The following is a 17,270-nucleotide window of genomic DNA, read 5'->3' as shown; positions in this document are numbered from 1 at the left end:
AGCCATAGTTCAACCTTATATAGTGCCGATGACGTCAGTCTTGATCAGTCGTCGTCAGCATTTCACGCGCGCAACACAAACCACCTCTCCTCGTAAAAGACCTACAGCACTGGTGGATTCTGGCAATTCTTGTAGATTTATTAAACACGAAAGGCGGCCATGATGAGTCTAAAAAATAACAAACTCACTCATATGTTGCATACAATGCTTTACAAAATCCAGGCGGTATACTGCTGCTACTACTGCTACACGGATGATCAGTCGTCGTCAGCATTTCACGCGCGCAACACAAACCACCTCTCCTCGTAAAAGACCTACAGCACTGGTGGATTCTGGCAATTCTTGTAGATTTATTAAACACGAAAGGCGGCCATGATGAGTCTAAAAAATAACAGACTCACTCATATGTTGCATACAATGCTTTACAAAATCCAGGCGGTATACTGCTGCTACTACTGCTACACGGAGGCGCTAAAGAAACAGGTATAGGCATGCGTATTCAAATACAGAGATATGTAAACAGGCAGAATATGTCGCTGCGCCCAGCAACGCCTGTATAAGAGAACAAGTGTCTGGCACAGCTGTTAGATCGGTTACTGCTGCTCAATGGCAGGTTATCAAGATGTAAATGAGTCTAACCGAGGTGTTAGAACCGCAGCAAAGCCTATATAAGACAACAAGTGTCTGGCACAGTTATTAGATCGGTTACTGCTTCTACAATGGCAGGTTATCAAGATTTAAATGAGTCTAACCGTGGTGTCACAATCGACGCACGAGCGAGGGGACACAGCATCTCCGAGGTAGCGACGAAATGGGGATATTCCTGTACGACCATTTCACGAGTGTACAGTGAATATCAGGAATCCGGTAAAACATCAGATCTCCGATATCGCTGCGACTAGACAAAGACCCTGCAAGAACGGGACCAATGACAACCGAAGGGAATAGTTCAACTTGACAGAAGTGCAACCGTTCGTCACATTGCTGCAGATTTCAATGCTTCGCCATTAACAAGTGTCAGCGTGCGAACCATTCAACGGAGCATCATCGATATGAGCTTTCGGAGCCGAAGGCGCACTCGTGTACCCTTGATGACTGCACTACACAAAGCTTTACGCCTAGCCTGGGCCCACCAACACCGACATTGGGCTGTTGATGACTGGAAACATACTGCCTGGTCGGACGAGTCTCGTTTCAAATCGTATCGAGCGGATGTACGTGTACGGATATGGAGACCACCTCATGAATCCATGGACCCTGGATGGTAGCAGGGGACTGTTCAAGCTGGTGGATGCTCTGAAATGGTGTGGGGCGTGTGCAGTTGTAGTGATATGGGACCCCTGATACATTTAGATACGATTCTGACAGGTGACACATACGTAAGCATTCTGCCTGATCATTTGTATCCATTCATGTCCATTGTACATTCCGACGGACTTGGGCAATTCCAGCAGGAAAATGCGACACCCCAGACATCAAGAATTCCTACAGAGTGGCTCCAACAACAATCTTCTGAGTTTAAACACTTCCAGTGGCCACCAAACTCCCCAGACATGAACATTATTGAGCATATCTGGGATGCCTTGCAACGTATTGTTCGAAGAGATCTCCATCTCCTCGTACTCTTACAGACATATGGACAACTCTGCAGTATTCATGGTGTCAGTTCCCTCCAGCACTGCTTCAGACATTAGTCGAGTCCTTGCCACGTCGTGTTGCGGCACTTTTTCGTGCTAGTGGGGCCCCTACACGATATTAGGTAGGTATACCAGTTTCTTTGGTCTTCAGTTTGTTACTACAAAATAATAACGTACCATAGTTGTTTTATGCAGCACCTCAAGCAAATACATATTTCGACAAGTAAAGCGGTAGAATAAGTGCCTGAATTCTTCTGATGAGTTTGAGATGAAATACAGAACAGTTCGTCCATTTTGTGGTGTGTGGTTAACATTTTAATATAATTATGACCTGTACATTAATTGCTAAAAACATATACTTAATCATTAGGATTTCGCCTACAAAAGATATTGCACCACTTAAACAAATGCTCAGCTCATGAAGAGTAAGGCGCTAGCAAGTTTATGCTGCTATCACATCTCACCATGTTTCACATGTAAGAAATGTTTATGGAGATGTAAGGCACGAAGGATTCATCGAAATATGGCATTCATTGACTGCTGTATATTTATCATGCAAAGAAACGGCCTTAAGAACTCTCTCTTTGCCTAGGAAAGCCGTTTCTCTCATCTGAAAACATTTTCAACAGAAAGACCGTGGCGCTTCTATTGCTCCGACTCAGTATCTTTAAGTTCCATGGAATACCCAGTTCCTTTTAACCACAAGAGAGAGAGAGAGAGAGAGAGAGAGAGAGAGAGATGGGAAGCGGGGCGGGGAGAAAGTCAGTGAAAGACGGGTTGAAAGAGAATGCAGCCACTTCTCCTTTAGAAGCTTACAGCAAGTTCTCGGGCATTAATCGCCCTGAGAAAACAAATACTGCAATTAAGAAATGGAAATAGACAAGAGAAGGTAGCGCCTGTTAGCCGCTGTTTGGGCGAAATGCGCGTCCGCTCTAAGGCTCACATTCTGTAAGCTATTCTGCGGAATTTGCTGGCAAAAACAAATTACGTGAGTAAATTCAAGCTACGGCCCGGACACTGTTTCATACAATTACCTGTAATGGAATTTCTTCTCGCGAAGTTTATCTCTTTGGTCTGGATGCATTTGAAAATTACTATTAAGTGAGTAGTGGAGGGTTTTCTTCGGTGCATCAAAGTGTTAAATTTCCTTCTCATTTTTTTTCGGATGGAATACATGACCATGAGCTTGACTTTATCATTGTGTTTGATGTCTTAGCGCTATGTATGTGGCAAGACAAAATGGACATGGCCGATTTCCTTCTCCAGTTTGAGACTGTCCTCCGTCACTAATGATCTAGTCATGTCCAGGGCGCTAAACCATAATCAACTTTCCTTTCATGTCACACAGGAAATAGCCTTCCTAGGCGAAATAGTTTCGATCTTTTCTTAGTCGGGTATCAATGATTTATTATTATTAGCCTCATTTACATCCTGCACAACAGCAGAAATTACTCCTTTATCTCTCGTCTCGTATTTTTGCACTGGCATGGGTATAAAGTTGATAGTGTCTTCCTATGAAATCACTCTTGTGATAATAATGTACTGAGACCGCCGTTAAGGCTGATGTGTCGTTTGTAGATGAGTTAAACTCTGAAGTTTACATTATTTGAATGGTACGTTAGTTGAAATGAGAGAAACTAGTAGTATGGACTTCTCATTTCTTTTGCGATTAAGTTTTCCGCTTCTATCACATTGATTAGCTTTTTGCGGCGGTGTACGCGGAGTATTGAGAGACTTTAGGAATTCTGTTGGGAAGTTTGCGCTTTCGTCTTGGTTCATCATTGCTTCAAGTGGGTTTAAATATTTTTCCTTCCCGTTTCATGATATTTCGTATTCGCTGATTTGTTCGAGGAACTACGTCATTTTTGGTGGTAAAATTGTTCTTTCGCACAATTCTTTGTTTAAGTAGTTTCTCTCTATAAGCCAAAATATTTGTTCCTCTGCCATAACTACGTCGCGCATCTCAGTGGTTCTGACTGCAGATCTATGCAATATGTGTCGTTTCGAAGCTGTATTCTAGAAGTTTTGGGAATATTCTAGAACATTTGAAAATAGTTTTTAACATTAGAGAACAGTCGCAAAAGCTCGAGAAAAGTATAGGATAATCTGTAATTTATTCTCTGGAAAAACACAACGATGCGAAAGAAATATATGTCCTGGTGACCATCACATTGTAACATTGAGCACTTCACACACCGGTATCTACATCTACATCTACATCCATACTCCGCAAGCCACCTGACGGGGTGTGGCGGAGGGTACATTGAGTACCTCTATCGGTTCTCCCTTCTATTCCAGTCTCGTATTGTTCGTGGAAAGAAAGATTGTCGGTATGCCCCTGTGTGGGCTCTAATCTCTCTGATTTTACCCTTATGGTCTCTTCGCGAGATATACGTAGGAGGGGGCAATATACTGCCTGACTCCTCGGTGAAGGTATGTTCTCAAAACTTTAACAAAAGCCCGTACCGACCGACTGAGCGTCTCTCCTGCAGAGTCTTCCACTAGAGTTTATCTATCATCTCCGTAACGCTTTCGCGATTACTAAATGATCCTGTAACGAAGCGCGTTGCTTTGCGTTGGATCTTCTCTATTTCTTCTATCAACCCTATCTGGTACGGATCCCACACTGGTGAGCAATATTCAAGCAGAGGGCGAACAAGTGTACTGTAACCTACTTCCTTTGTTTTCGGATTGCATTTCCTTAGGATTCTTCCAATGAATCTCAGTCTGGCATCTGCTTTACCGACGATCAACTTTATATGATCATTCCATTTTAAATCACTCCTAATGCCTACTCCCAGATAATTTATGGAATTAACTGCTTCCAGTTGCTAACCTGCTATATTGTAGCTAAATAACAACGGATCTTTCTTTCTATGTATTCGCAGCATATTTCTCTTGTCTACAATGAGATTCAATTGCCACTTCCTGCACCACGCGTCAATTCGTTGCAGATCCTCCTGCATTTCAGTACAGTTTTCCATTGTTACAACCCCTCGATAGACTACAGCATCATCCGCAAAAAGCCTCAGTCAGTATTCATTTTTGGTCCTTGAATATACCGTCAAATTAAGAGATTTCAATGACATGACTGCTGAAACTGCAAGTATGGGGAACGCCACGTGCTCACATTTGCATAAAATGTTACAGAAGTCGCGTATCAGAGGATGCCTCGCAGCATCCTGATGTACCGGGGACACTGATAGTACCCAGTAACAAAATTTTCGAGCATCGACAGCAGTGTTACAATCCCTATCGCCAAGGAACTTCGACAAGCCATTGCTGAATAATGAAGACAGTGAAAAAGCTACTATTGTGCATTAATCATCAACAAATGTTGACCATTGCATTGTATTCTGGAAAGATCAATGCGCTGGGCCAGGTTTTATTGAAGCTGCACTGAACTGTATTTAATATAATTCCGAAAGAGTGCCACGGAGTGCACAATACGGCATACGTTACCTGAGTTAGGACAGTTTGTGACTATGTGATTTGTATTCTGGTGTTTATTGAAAGGATGGCATTCTACACTGATGTTTCCTGGAATATACCTTTGAACTACACTCATGCTCATAAATTAAGGATAATTGCAGAATGTGGTGCCACACAACGTGGCACTACACAAAACTGGCGCTAATAGCATAGGCACATAGGGAACACACATGACACAGAACTGAAACTCCACGGTATTGGGGGTAAGTTGAGAAAACTGTCACGAATCACATGTGCTACAAAACGCCACTGTTTACTGCGTATGCGCCCCGAGATCAATATGGGATATGATCACCATGCACACGTACACAGGCCGCACAACGGGTTGGCATACTCTGGAGCAGCTACTGGGGTATAGTCTCCCATTCTTGCACCAGTACCTGTCGGAGCTCCTGAAGTGTCGTAGGGGTTTGAAGACGTGCAGCGATACGTCGACCGAGAGCATCTCAGACGTGCTCGACGGGGTTTAGGTCTGAAGAACAGGCAGGCCACTCAATTCGCCTGATATCTTCTGTTTCAAGGTAATTCTCCACGATGGCAGCTCGGTGGTGCCTTGCGTAATCATCGATCAGGAGGAAGGTGGGACCCACTGCACCTCTGAAAAGGCGGACATGCTGGTGCAAAGTGATGCCCCGATACACCTGACCTGCTACAGTTCCTCTGTCAAAGACATGCAGGGGTGTGCGTGCACCAATCATAATCCCACCCCACACCATCAAACCACGACCTCCATACAAGTCCCTTTGAAGGACATTAAGGGGTTGGTATCTGGTTCCTGGTTCACTCCATATGAAAACCCTACGAGAATCACTGTTCAGACTATAAATGGACTCATCCGTGAACATAACCTGGGACCATTGTTCCAATGACCATGTGTTCTTGACACCAGGCTTTACTGGCCCCCCTGTGACCAGGGGTCAGTGGAATGCTCCTTGCAGGTCTCTGGGCGAATAAATCATGTCTGTTCAGTCGTCTGTAGACTGTGTGTCTGGAGACAACTGTTCCAATGGGTGCGGTAACGTCCCGAGCGAGGCTACCTGTAGTACTCCGTGGCCGTCTGCGGGCACTGATGGTGAGATATCGGTCTTCTTGTGGTGCTGTACACTATGGACGTCCCGTACTGTAGCGCCTGGACACGTTTTCTGTCTGTTGGAATCGTTGCCATAATCTTGAGATCACACTTTGTGCCACACGGAGGGCCCATGCTACGACCTACTGTGTTTGACCAGCCTCCAGTCGCCCTAGTATTCTATCCCTCATAACGTCATAATATGCTTTCTTTGAACCATTTTCAACACACAGTCATCATTAGCACGGCTGAAAACGTCTGCACACTTACTCGCTGCACCGTACTCTGATATCCACCAACACACCTCTGCTTATGTGGACTGCTGCCAGCGCCACCATGCGACGACCACAGGTCAAATGCACCGCATGGTCATACCCCGAGGTGATTTAAACCCGCAAACCGCCCACCAGAGCGTTGTTTGATCATGTATCAGCATTATTCTTAATTTATGAGCATGAGTGTACTTAAATTTAATTCAGGAAGGATAAATAGTTACGAGGAAGTGCAAGTTAAATATTCTTAGGAATTTATATAGTGTCTGTGACGAGGAGAAACTCATAGACTGGATGGATTCACTGCCTTAAATTAGTACGCAGTCAGACACATTTTTAGTCAGTTACAGCACCTTACTGAACTTTGCGCCTTCACTGGGAATATGCACAGTCCAGTCAAATTAATGTGACCACCACCTATGTTCGACGTCAACGTGCAATGGCGAGCCACAGATGGCAAGTGGCAGCACTAGCAGTGAAGGGTGTTCAAAGTGCGTCGGGGGATGAGGAAAGCAGTGCAGTCGGTATAGCAATGCGGAAACGGAGCGATTTATCTGACATCCAAAAGGGCACGATCATTGTCTTTCAGGCCAAACGTGGAACGGCTGTTTGTAAAGCGTTTGCGTGCTGCCATGGTTCAAGGAAATATGACACAATTCAAAACCGTAGCGGAGGCAGCTGTGGTGCACCATGGGCCATAGATGACAACTGGGTGAACGATGGCTGCGACGACGTGTACGGGCAGACAGATCTGAAACTATTGAGCAACTGATCGCCGATACGAAGCAAGGGGCTACCAGCACTGTCTCCTCAACGAGAGTTCACCGAACGTTACGGCCTAAGGGCTTCCGCAGAAGGCGCCTGGTTCACGCACCCATGCTGGCTGCTGCCCGTCGGCGACGAAGGCTGGAATTTGGACGCCAGTAGCGCAAATGGACGTTCACAAAGTGGCGACAAGTGACCTTCTCAGATGAATCACTTTTTATCCTCCATCGGACAGATGGCCGTTGACGTGTACGGCGTGAAACGTTTGAAAGCGAACACCCTGCAACGAGGGAGGGAGCGTTATGAAATTGAGAAAGTTTTCGTGACATACCCTGGGTGATTTCGTATTTCTGGAAGGTACAATGAATCAACACGTGCGCATCTATCCTTGGGGGCAGTGTCCACCTCTACGTGCAGTATGTTTTTTCTCGGCACGATGGTATCTATCAGCAGTGTAAGTACGTTGTTGGAAAAGCGTCAGGATGCGTTTGTCATTTTCCCACCGCTGCCAAATTTCCAGGATTAAAACCCAGTCGAGAATCTGTGGCACCACCCCGATCGAACTGTTCGTGTCATGGATCTGCAAAGGAGAAACCTGGCGCAGCTGGCCACTGCACTGGAGTCTGCAAGACTTCACATCCCTATCGGTATCTTCCAGAACATCACTGACTCTCTTCCTGCAGGTCTCGCAGCGTTCAGTGCTGCAAATGGTGGTTATTAAGGATTTTACATGTGGTCAGACTGATGTGACAGGGCAGTGTATTTTAGGCCTCTTTTGTTGGCGCCCGCGCGTGGTTCGTACTTCAAAGTTCTTCTGCGGACAGGGTCGAGAAGGAATTCGTTTGGGCCGTCAGTATAAGAACATCTTTTTACACGTACCTTCCGATAGGCAGACCGCAACAAACTGTAGCGGCTGTCATCGCACAGTCACTATAATACACCACGGGGTAACCGAGTCTAACGGCAGATTTATGGAAAACTCTGATCAGAAGAAGGGAAAGATTAGGCGAGTAATAATTATGACAAGCAAAAAGACATAATGTTTCGCTGGCAAGAACAGCGTGGAGGTAAAAATTGAAGAGGGGGAAATAAAGTATTGGATTTGTCAGACGTTGTTGGATGTAATGCGTATGTAGAGGAGAGGACGTAGGGGAGTAAAGCAAAGACTAATTACCTGATGAAAAGAACGCCAGCCGGCCGGTGTGGCCGTGCGGTTCTAGGCCCTTCAGTCTGGAACCGCGTGACCGCTACGGTCGCAGGTTCGAATCCTGCCTCGGGCATGGATGTGTGTGATGTCCTTAGGTTAGTTAGGTTTAATTAGTTCTAAGTTCTAGGCGACTGATGACCTCAGAAGTTAAGTCACATAGTGCTCAGAGCCAGCCAAAAGAACGCCATGGGGTTGAAACGGTGGTTCACTTTCTCTGCACCCGGTTTATTTCGCAAAACACTGTTTTTATACTTCTTCCCCGTACCTTCCTGTTACACGGAGTCGACTTAGCAAACCTTAGTGAGTGAGATGGCGCTGTGGTAAATTGAACGGAATATTTTCGTTATGTGCGTTTGATTTAGAGATTATAAAATCTGTAGTTATATTTTGTTAAGCTATAGTATTCTGAAACTTGTCGACGCATTTGTCTCGATTAATTAAAACGTCGTATTTTAGAAGAAACTAGTTTTGTAAACCGTGGTATTTTGACCACATGCTTCCAATGAGATGGTTCAATCGCTCCAAAATGCTTCTGAACGGGAGTATTTAAAAAAGCATGAGCGTAATTACAGTATCAGACTTGAAGCTACTACGTCACTGCCAATAAATGGCTGTGACCTTCCAAAAAATGTTAGTAATGTTAGGCGTAATTTCTAAAGAGGAAATTGAAAGATAAAGTTGAGAACTGGCAGAGTAGGTAGGTATACGTAAAATGACTGCCATGAAAAGAGGCGGCAATTTAAAGCAATTTTTTATGTTGAAGCCGAAATTGTGTGTTATGTTATATCAGAACCGACTTTTATTACGAGGAAATTTACGTTAAGGTGAACAAAGGTCCATCGGTCTGAGGCACTTGCTTGGATGTAGATTGAGCGGTTGCTATCGTCTGACAAAAGTAGTGGGGAATTCGACAGAGTCACACAATCTGCGTCGGACTTGGACCCTTAAAGCAATGGCTTGAGAGAGAGAGAGAGAGAGAGAGAGAGAGAGAGTGGCGAGGGCGGGGCGGGCGGGGAGAAAAGAGAACAGTGAGTAGAAGAATTACATGTTTTCTCTCTTAAGACAATGTCATTGGGGAAATATCCGACAAACTCAGTAAACGCGACGTCCACTGGGCACGAGGAAAAACCGACTGCCCGAACGCCTCAGTACGAGCTCTAATTTCCCTTATCTTTGAATGGTGACCACTGCTCAATTTGAAAGTTGGTGGTAATAATTTAAGCTCTACATTCTGGGCGATTTCGGAATTCAGTGAGCAGCCCCTTCCGTTTAGCGCGTCGTCTACCTGCAAGTGTGTCCCACTTCAAACCTTCTATGAGATTTGTAACGCTCTCGCGATGGCTAAATGTACCAGTCACGAACCTTGTCGCTCTTCTTTGGACCTTCTCAATCTCTTGAATCAGACTCAACTGTTTAGGGCGCCATACAGACGAACAATACTCTAAAACTGGACGAACTAACGTATTGTAAGCAATTTCCTTTGTTGAAGTACTGCATCGCTTCAGGATTCTACCAATAAACCGCAATCTAGAGTTCACCTTACCCGTTGCTTGTGTAATCTGATCGTTCCATTTGAGATCATTTCGAACAGTCACACACAGCTACTTGACGGATGTTACCGCTTCCAAAGACTGGGCATTTATTTTGTACTCGTACATTAATGGGGACTTTCGCCTTGTTATAAGCAGTAGGTTACACTTACTAGTATTGAGAGATAACTGCCAGTTATTACACCACGCATTTATTTTCTGCAAATCCTCATTGATTTGTTCACAACTTTCGTGTGATACTACTATCCTGTAGACTGCAGCATCATCGGCAAACAGTCTAATGCCGCTGTCAATACCATCAACCAGATCGTTTATGTAAATCGTAAAAAGCAACGGACCTATTACGCTGCCCTGGGGCACACTTGAAGTTACGCTTGTTTCTGTTGAATTCACCCCATTCAGGACGACGTACTGCTCTCTGTCTGTTGGAAAACTTTCTATAAAACCGCGTATGTCATCGGATAGACCGCAAGACCGAACTTTTTGAGCATGCGACAGTGCGAAACTATGTCGAACGCCTTTCGAAAGTCGAGAAATATGGCATCAACATGGGAGCCGGTATCTAGAGCCTGCTGTATATCATACACAAAGAGGGCCAACTGTGTCTCGCATGATAGCTGTTTCCTAAAACCGTGCTGGTTTCTGCAGATGAGTTTCTCAGAGTCTAGAAAGGTCATTATGTCTGAACACAAAATATGTTCCATGTTCGTAGCTGAGTGGCCAGCTGAGGACCAGGTTTCGATTCTTGGTACTGCTAAGGATTGGCGGTTGGAGCACAGGTATCGGGTGCCCTCCGCCTCGTGATGCCAATTGAGGAGCTACTTGAATGGAACGTAACAGCTTCAAGGCCTGTTAAGTCGGCAACACGGTTGTACTGACCCTAAGGCCCTCCACACCGTATGTGCAAGACGCCGAATTGAATATATTATTTTCCCAAACGTACATTTCAAGTCAGTATCATAACAATAAATAAGAGAATGACGAGCCTACACAGATGGTTGTTAACTCATGTGGTTCCCAGATAAAGGAAGATTTTTGAAAAGGACATCAAGGTCCCCTTTGATCCGCAAATGTATTTATTGACAAGAGCATCTATTTGCAGTTTCATCCACACGGTCACTATCAAATAGAGTGCACGAAAATGCGAACACAGAGGATACATACAAAATTCCTCCTCATATGTCATGCCTTTCATGTGGTTGTTATATGAGAGAATAACATATTATTGACATTGTGCTTCGAAATATGTCAAAATTTAAAACTCAAATTTTGTAATTGATCAGACTATTAAGTGGCGAAAAGTGTTCACGGGTAACATGAGTTCTCGGCTGCACATCGTACATTGTCTTGTGCAGTACTACTGAACACGTAGAAAAACCATAGGAAACAAAGAAATCAATCGTAAACCTGAAACCTACTACAGCACTTTTGTAACTACAGCTCCCTGTACTTACTGTCAACCGCGTGATGACAACGGAAGACTGAACATGATCATCCAGGACAATGAAAAATGATAGCCTGGAAATCTATGAGTTACCCTGTTAAAAGAACATACTGGTTGATTTGGTGTTGCAGGTGGAGTAAAACCGTTACCAGGCTCTCACAGGACCCTCCACCACTAACGTTAAGTGATGGCAAGAGTCTTGTATGTGCCAAGTGGTGACATGGAATTAGCGCAGTAAGACGGATCAGATGCAGACGTGACTGGATGGCAGGAAGGAGCTACCGTCTTTGAATGGGTTGATGACGATATAGTGAATGAAATTTGCTGTGTTGTTGGTGTATTATCGCAACATGGCTAAAAGGAAAGGTGTGCCGCGCACAACCATATAACACGACGTGGGAACAGTGGTCGTAAAAAGATGTTAATCGACGTGGACATAAGACGCGTACAAAGAGCTGTTCGATCTCAACCGATTTCAAACAGAATAGGAATTGGGAGTTCCATTTCAACCAATTTCCGAGAGAATATTAGGAATGGAACTGTATGCAACGGGGATTTGTTACCAATGCTCATAGCGACACTGGGCCAAACCATACAGAAACTGGAGAGTGTATAATTGGAGGCGTGAAATGTGGTCTAACGAGTAGCGATTCATCCTTTTCTAAATGATGCAAATAGACGAGTGCAACATCGGGGGTCAATGAGGCGTTTAACCAGCAGTGCTTGAAGGAGTAGTCCTGCCGGGAGGTGATCTGGTCATGCTTTGGCAGTGTTTTTCGTTCCACGACTACATGCGCCTGGTTATTCAGGTTATCGTGAACATGTATTAGGCTGTTTTTTTTTCTCGCTGGCTGATGTGGCCGAGCGGTTCTAGGCGCTTCAGTCTGGAACCGCGAGACTGCTACGGCCGCAGGTTCGAATCCTGCCTCGGGCATGGATGTGTGTGATGTCGTTAGGTTAGGCTTCTATGTCTAGGGGACTGATGACCTCTGATGTTAAGTCCCATATTGCTTAGAGTGCATTTGAACCATTTGTTTATTTCTACATTTACGGTAAACAAATGTTACCAAATTTTGATACGTTTTCATGATGAATATGCTGTGGAAACTCACCTTTTCCCGGATGACAAACGGTGTGTTCACATGGCAGCATACATATGGTCCAGTACCACGAATGTGACCATTGCCTATGTTCGACGTCAACGTGCAATAATCAGTCACAGTCCGCAGGTGACAGCTCTGGCAGTGGAGAGTATATAAAGCGTGCCGGTGAGGGGAGGGGGGGGGGGGGGGGGATAGTGACGCGGAAAACCATGGAGTTGTTGTCGTAATGCGAAGAAGGAGCAATTCATATGACGTCCAAAAGGGCTTCATCATTAACTTTCAGGCCAAGGGTGGAAGAATTTCCGAAACGGCTAAATTAGTAACATATTTACGAGCCGCTGCGGTTAAAGCCTAGAGTGCATGGCAATATGGCGCTATTCGAAACCGCCGCCGAGGTAGCTGTGGTCCACCAGGGGCCACAGTTGACAGCTTGGTAAACGACGGCTGCGGAGACTCGTACAGTAAACAGACGTGCAACTGTTGACCAATTGAGCGACCAGATGAACCAAGCGGCTGCAAAGATTGTCTCCCCAACGAGCGTTGCTGTGTATGGGCCTCTGCAGAGGTGGCCTGGTTTATGCACCCATGCTGGTTGCTATTCATCGGCGAGGAAGGGTGGATTTGGACGCTAATAACGCAACTGGATATCCACAGATGGTCTCTTCAGATGAATCACATTTTATCCTCCATCGGACGGTTGGCCGCTGGCGTGTAAGGCGTTAAACGTCTAGAAGCAAACACCTTGCAACAAGGGAGGGAGCGTTATGGTCTGCGGAATGATTCGGTGGCATTCTCTGGGTGATATCGTGATTCTGGAAGTTACACTGTATCGACACAAGTATGCATCTGTAATTGGGGATCATGTTCACTCGTACATGTAGTTTGTTTTGTCGTCAGCAGGACGCCACCTATCAGCAGGACAATGCACGTGTCAGACAGATTGCAGTGTACACACGTGATTCAATGAGCATGAAGGTGAGTTCCGTACTCTCCTGGCAACCAAACGCCTCGGATCTAAACTCAATAGAGAATCTGTGAGACAAACTCGATTGGGCTGTACGTGCCATGGGTCTCAGCCTAGAAATTTTGCGCGCTGGTCACGGCACTGGATTCGGCATGGCTCCACATCCTTGCCGGTACCATCCAGATCCTAACTGACTCTCTTCCTGCACGTCTTGCAGTGGTCCGAGCTGGAAAAGGATTTGGACAGTTTGTCACGTTAATGTGAATGGACAGTGTATATATTGCAGGTTTGTCGAACACTGAGGCAACATGTCGCACCTCGACTGGCTCTCTAATCACCCGATCTTAATTCTGTAGAAAACGCCTGGGTATATTTTGACAACGCTAGAAATATAGCAATCAATATCCCAATAATTTGGTAGTTCTCTAACATTTTGCATGGTGTCTGTTTGTTCTAAGTCGTGTCTCCCTACCACTTTCGCGCAACGATTCTCTGAGCTTGTTTTTTAGGGAATTGACTAGTTTGAACCTGGGAGACGCCAGACCACACATGACATGTAGAGTTCAGAAGAGTTCAGTGAGACTAGAGATGATATAATCAAATACTTAATGATTTCAGTGTCAGCTCCACTGCACTCCCTGTAAAAGAATATTAATACTAACTAAATTTAGTGGAAGGCGTTCAAGGCTTTCCTATTTTTAGTTAACGTCGAAAAAGCAGTTAAGTTTACCATTGGAATTTTTACTCTACTCACAAAACATTGTTTATAAATTGTACTATTGATAAGTCTGGAACCGCGTGACCGCTACGGTCGCAGGTTCGGGCATGGATGTGTGTGATGTCCTTAGGTTTAAGTAGTTCTAAGTCTAGGGGACTGATGACCTAAGATGTTAAGTCCCATAGTGCTCAGAGCCATTTGAACCATTTTTTTTGTACTATTGATAAAAGGAAATATTTTAATACAGGATGATAAAAACCAACTGCATTCAACAAAAATGTGAACGAATATTCCCTGAATGGGTTTCCAAGTTCTATAATGGATCGAAGGATGACCTATGCCATATCACATCTGTAATCTAGGTTTAAATTAAGTTTCATAAAAGAGAAAACTATCAAAAAATGGCTCGGAGCACTATGGGACTTAACATCTGTGGTCATCAGTCCCCTAGAACTTAGAACTACTTAAACGTAACTAATCTAAGGACAGCACACACATCCACACCCGAGGCAGGATTCGAACCTGCGACCGTAGTGGTCACGCGGTTCCAGACTGAAGCGGCTAGAACCGCACGGCCACACTGGCTGGCAGAAAACTACCCAAAATGGTCTAAGTGAGCCTCAATTATCTTTAATTACTTATTTAACTTGTTGTAAATTACAGTGGCTGATGTGGCTTCTCAATAATTATATAACAGAAAAATCATCGCGCTTCAGATTTTAACTTCAAGTAGCAAATGTGAATACCACGAAGTTTAATTGACGATCGACACTAGCATTACGTAAAAAGGGGATGTAACAGATGAAACTTCTGCAGTTCTGAGTGAAGCCTTATGCGCTCTTATGCGGCATCCCGTGCGTTCATTACCTTGTTGGTGGTTAGGCAGTGTCAGGGGCGGTGGGCGACACAGCTCCACATACTTCGCTGTCTCGGTAGCAACTCTCTCGAACTTATCCTTACTACCGTTTACCGAAGTTGGTTTAAGAAAAAGCTAGCTAGCTGTGTTTTCAACTGACCAATCAGCGACTCAATGTTAACATTAAGTACCGCCTCCAAAAAATGTGTTTATCCAATGAGAAACGTTATACTTTTCATGGTGGGGCAATGTTTTTAATGTTTGCTACATAACAGAGATGCGTATAGTCTCACGCTAAAACTTGCGGCTGGTGTGGCCCTTTTAGTGTTACAGTAAGATCTATACTGTTCTTCTGGAGGGCTCATCTTTTAACACGGGCTGGGGGATGGACCTCCTGGCGGTCGGCCGGCGATGTGGGTGTCCCATTGTCCCGCTCTTATCATAGGGCCTTCTAGCCTACACGGCTCTGCTCTCGGCTTCTGTTCTCGTTTCTCCCCTCGGAACTGCGTCTGTGTCACGGTGGGAAGGTATGACATGCATTTAGGCGTTCTTGTGTTAGTCTGTGGTACTCAATTTGCTCACTCATTGGTCGTATTACTTTGGTTAGTTTAATGTCAGGATTTATTCGGAGCTATGTGACATATTGCCGGATTTGCTATCATGCTAGGGTTTTCATGGAAGGTGTTGGATTGGCCTGACACCTTACAGCTATACAGGACAGAATGGCTTCAGCTGGACATTGCATACCAGAAGATACTGGAGGACACACTGTTCTGCCGAAGTGGGATTATTAACATAGCTAGAGACTATGTAGGGCGGTGTTAATTTGACATCTCCTGGTGCGTCTAATATTTTGTCTCGTGTGCTTAAATCGGCCTTATGGTGGTAAATCATTTGATGCTCGTCGCTACGGACGCTCGAGGCTGCTGTCACTCGGTGCGAAAGCTATCAGACAAGCGCTCCGGTCCGGGGCAAAACGTGCGGGCGCAGTCCCGGAGAGGCCCATAACCGCAGCCGATGGTATACAGTGGAACCGGGGCCCGACGGGCCGTTGCGCTAGCGGCCTATCTGTCGCGTCTGCGGACGCATGCGCAGCGCCGTTTTTCGAACTTCCATCCCGGGCAGATCGCTGCCGGAGAGTGCCGCGCACGAAATAAGAGCGCCCAGATAACACTGCGCAGCTGCGAACCGGCTCTGCCGCTCGCAACGTTCTCGTCCGCCTTCCACTGCTTGTGCAGAATGACATTATCGTGAAACGTAACGGTATCGCTCCCGTCCTCTCAGTATAGTTCAGCCCTTCAGCTGGAAAGTACTATCGTCGATCCAAAAACTACTACTGCCCTGATTGGTGCATCTGGTTGTTTATCTGGGAGCAAGCTAACGGCGGAACGAGGAATTACTTTATGGCGAGAACGACAATATAAATAAACAACTCGTTCTACATTTTTACAATTCGTAAAAGAACGCAGGTGAAAGAGTATAATCCACCTCAACATTAAAGTTGAGGCTGAGGACTCCTCTACTGACGGAGCAATTGCCTATTCACAAAAGTGTACCAATAAAAATTACAATGTAAATCAGGAGATCGGAAGATCTTTGTTACAAGCAACAGCTGTATAGCATATGCTGGATGCTGGCAAAGTTACGCTGTCACAGTGTAAACGAATACAGACTGTGTAAAAGTGTGTGAAGTGATGTATCAGCTGGCCATCAAAATGGAAGCAGACATATGGACACTAACGAAAAAAGCCGCCCATACTGTCGCAAGCCAGCACTCAGCAGTATGCTAGAAGTAATGATGTAACATCCAGAAAACCATCTTACGATTAACCTAAAAATTTTCGAAGACATATTCATGGAATAATATTCAATAAATAACTATTCAAAAAAAGTGAGTAGTTCTAGTTTTATGTATTTACATTCAACTAACAGTCACGGGTTCTAAAATATCCGTAATAAATAACCTTAATCTGTCTGAATATTTGAATCATTGACCATAAGAATACGAGTCCAATATCTTACCAAGTACTGTGCCAATTTGCACGGTAACTATTGTGGTATGTTATTTCCAGCAGTAACAAGTCCTACAAATAGATAGGTTTTAGTAATAATTTACTTCATGTCATAGGTAATTTAATATCAAGCTTTAAACACGTAAATTACTGAATTAGTTAAGTCGCAGTCACTATTAAC

The sequence above is a fragment of the Schistocerca piceifrons genome, chromosome 1 (genome assembly GCF_021461385.2).
Source record: "Schistocerca piceifrons isolate TAMUIC-IGC-003096 chromosome 1, iqSchPice1.1, whole genome shotgun sequence".
Taxonomy (NCBI): Eukaryota; Metazoa; Arthropoda; class Insecta; order Orthoptera; family Acrididae; genus Schistocerca; species Schistocerca piceifrons.
The sequence above is the reverse complement of the archived record's forward strand: the minus strand, read 5'-3'. Positions refer to the sequence as shown.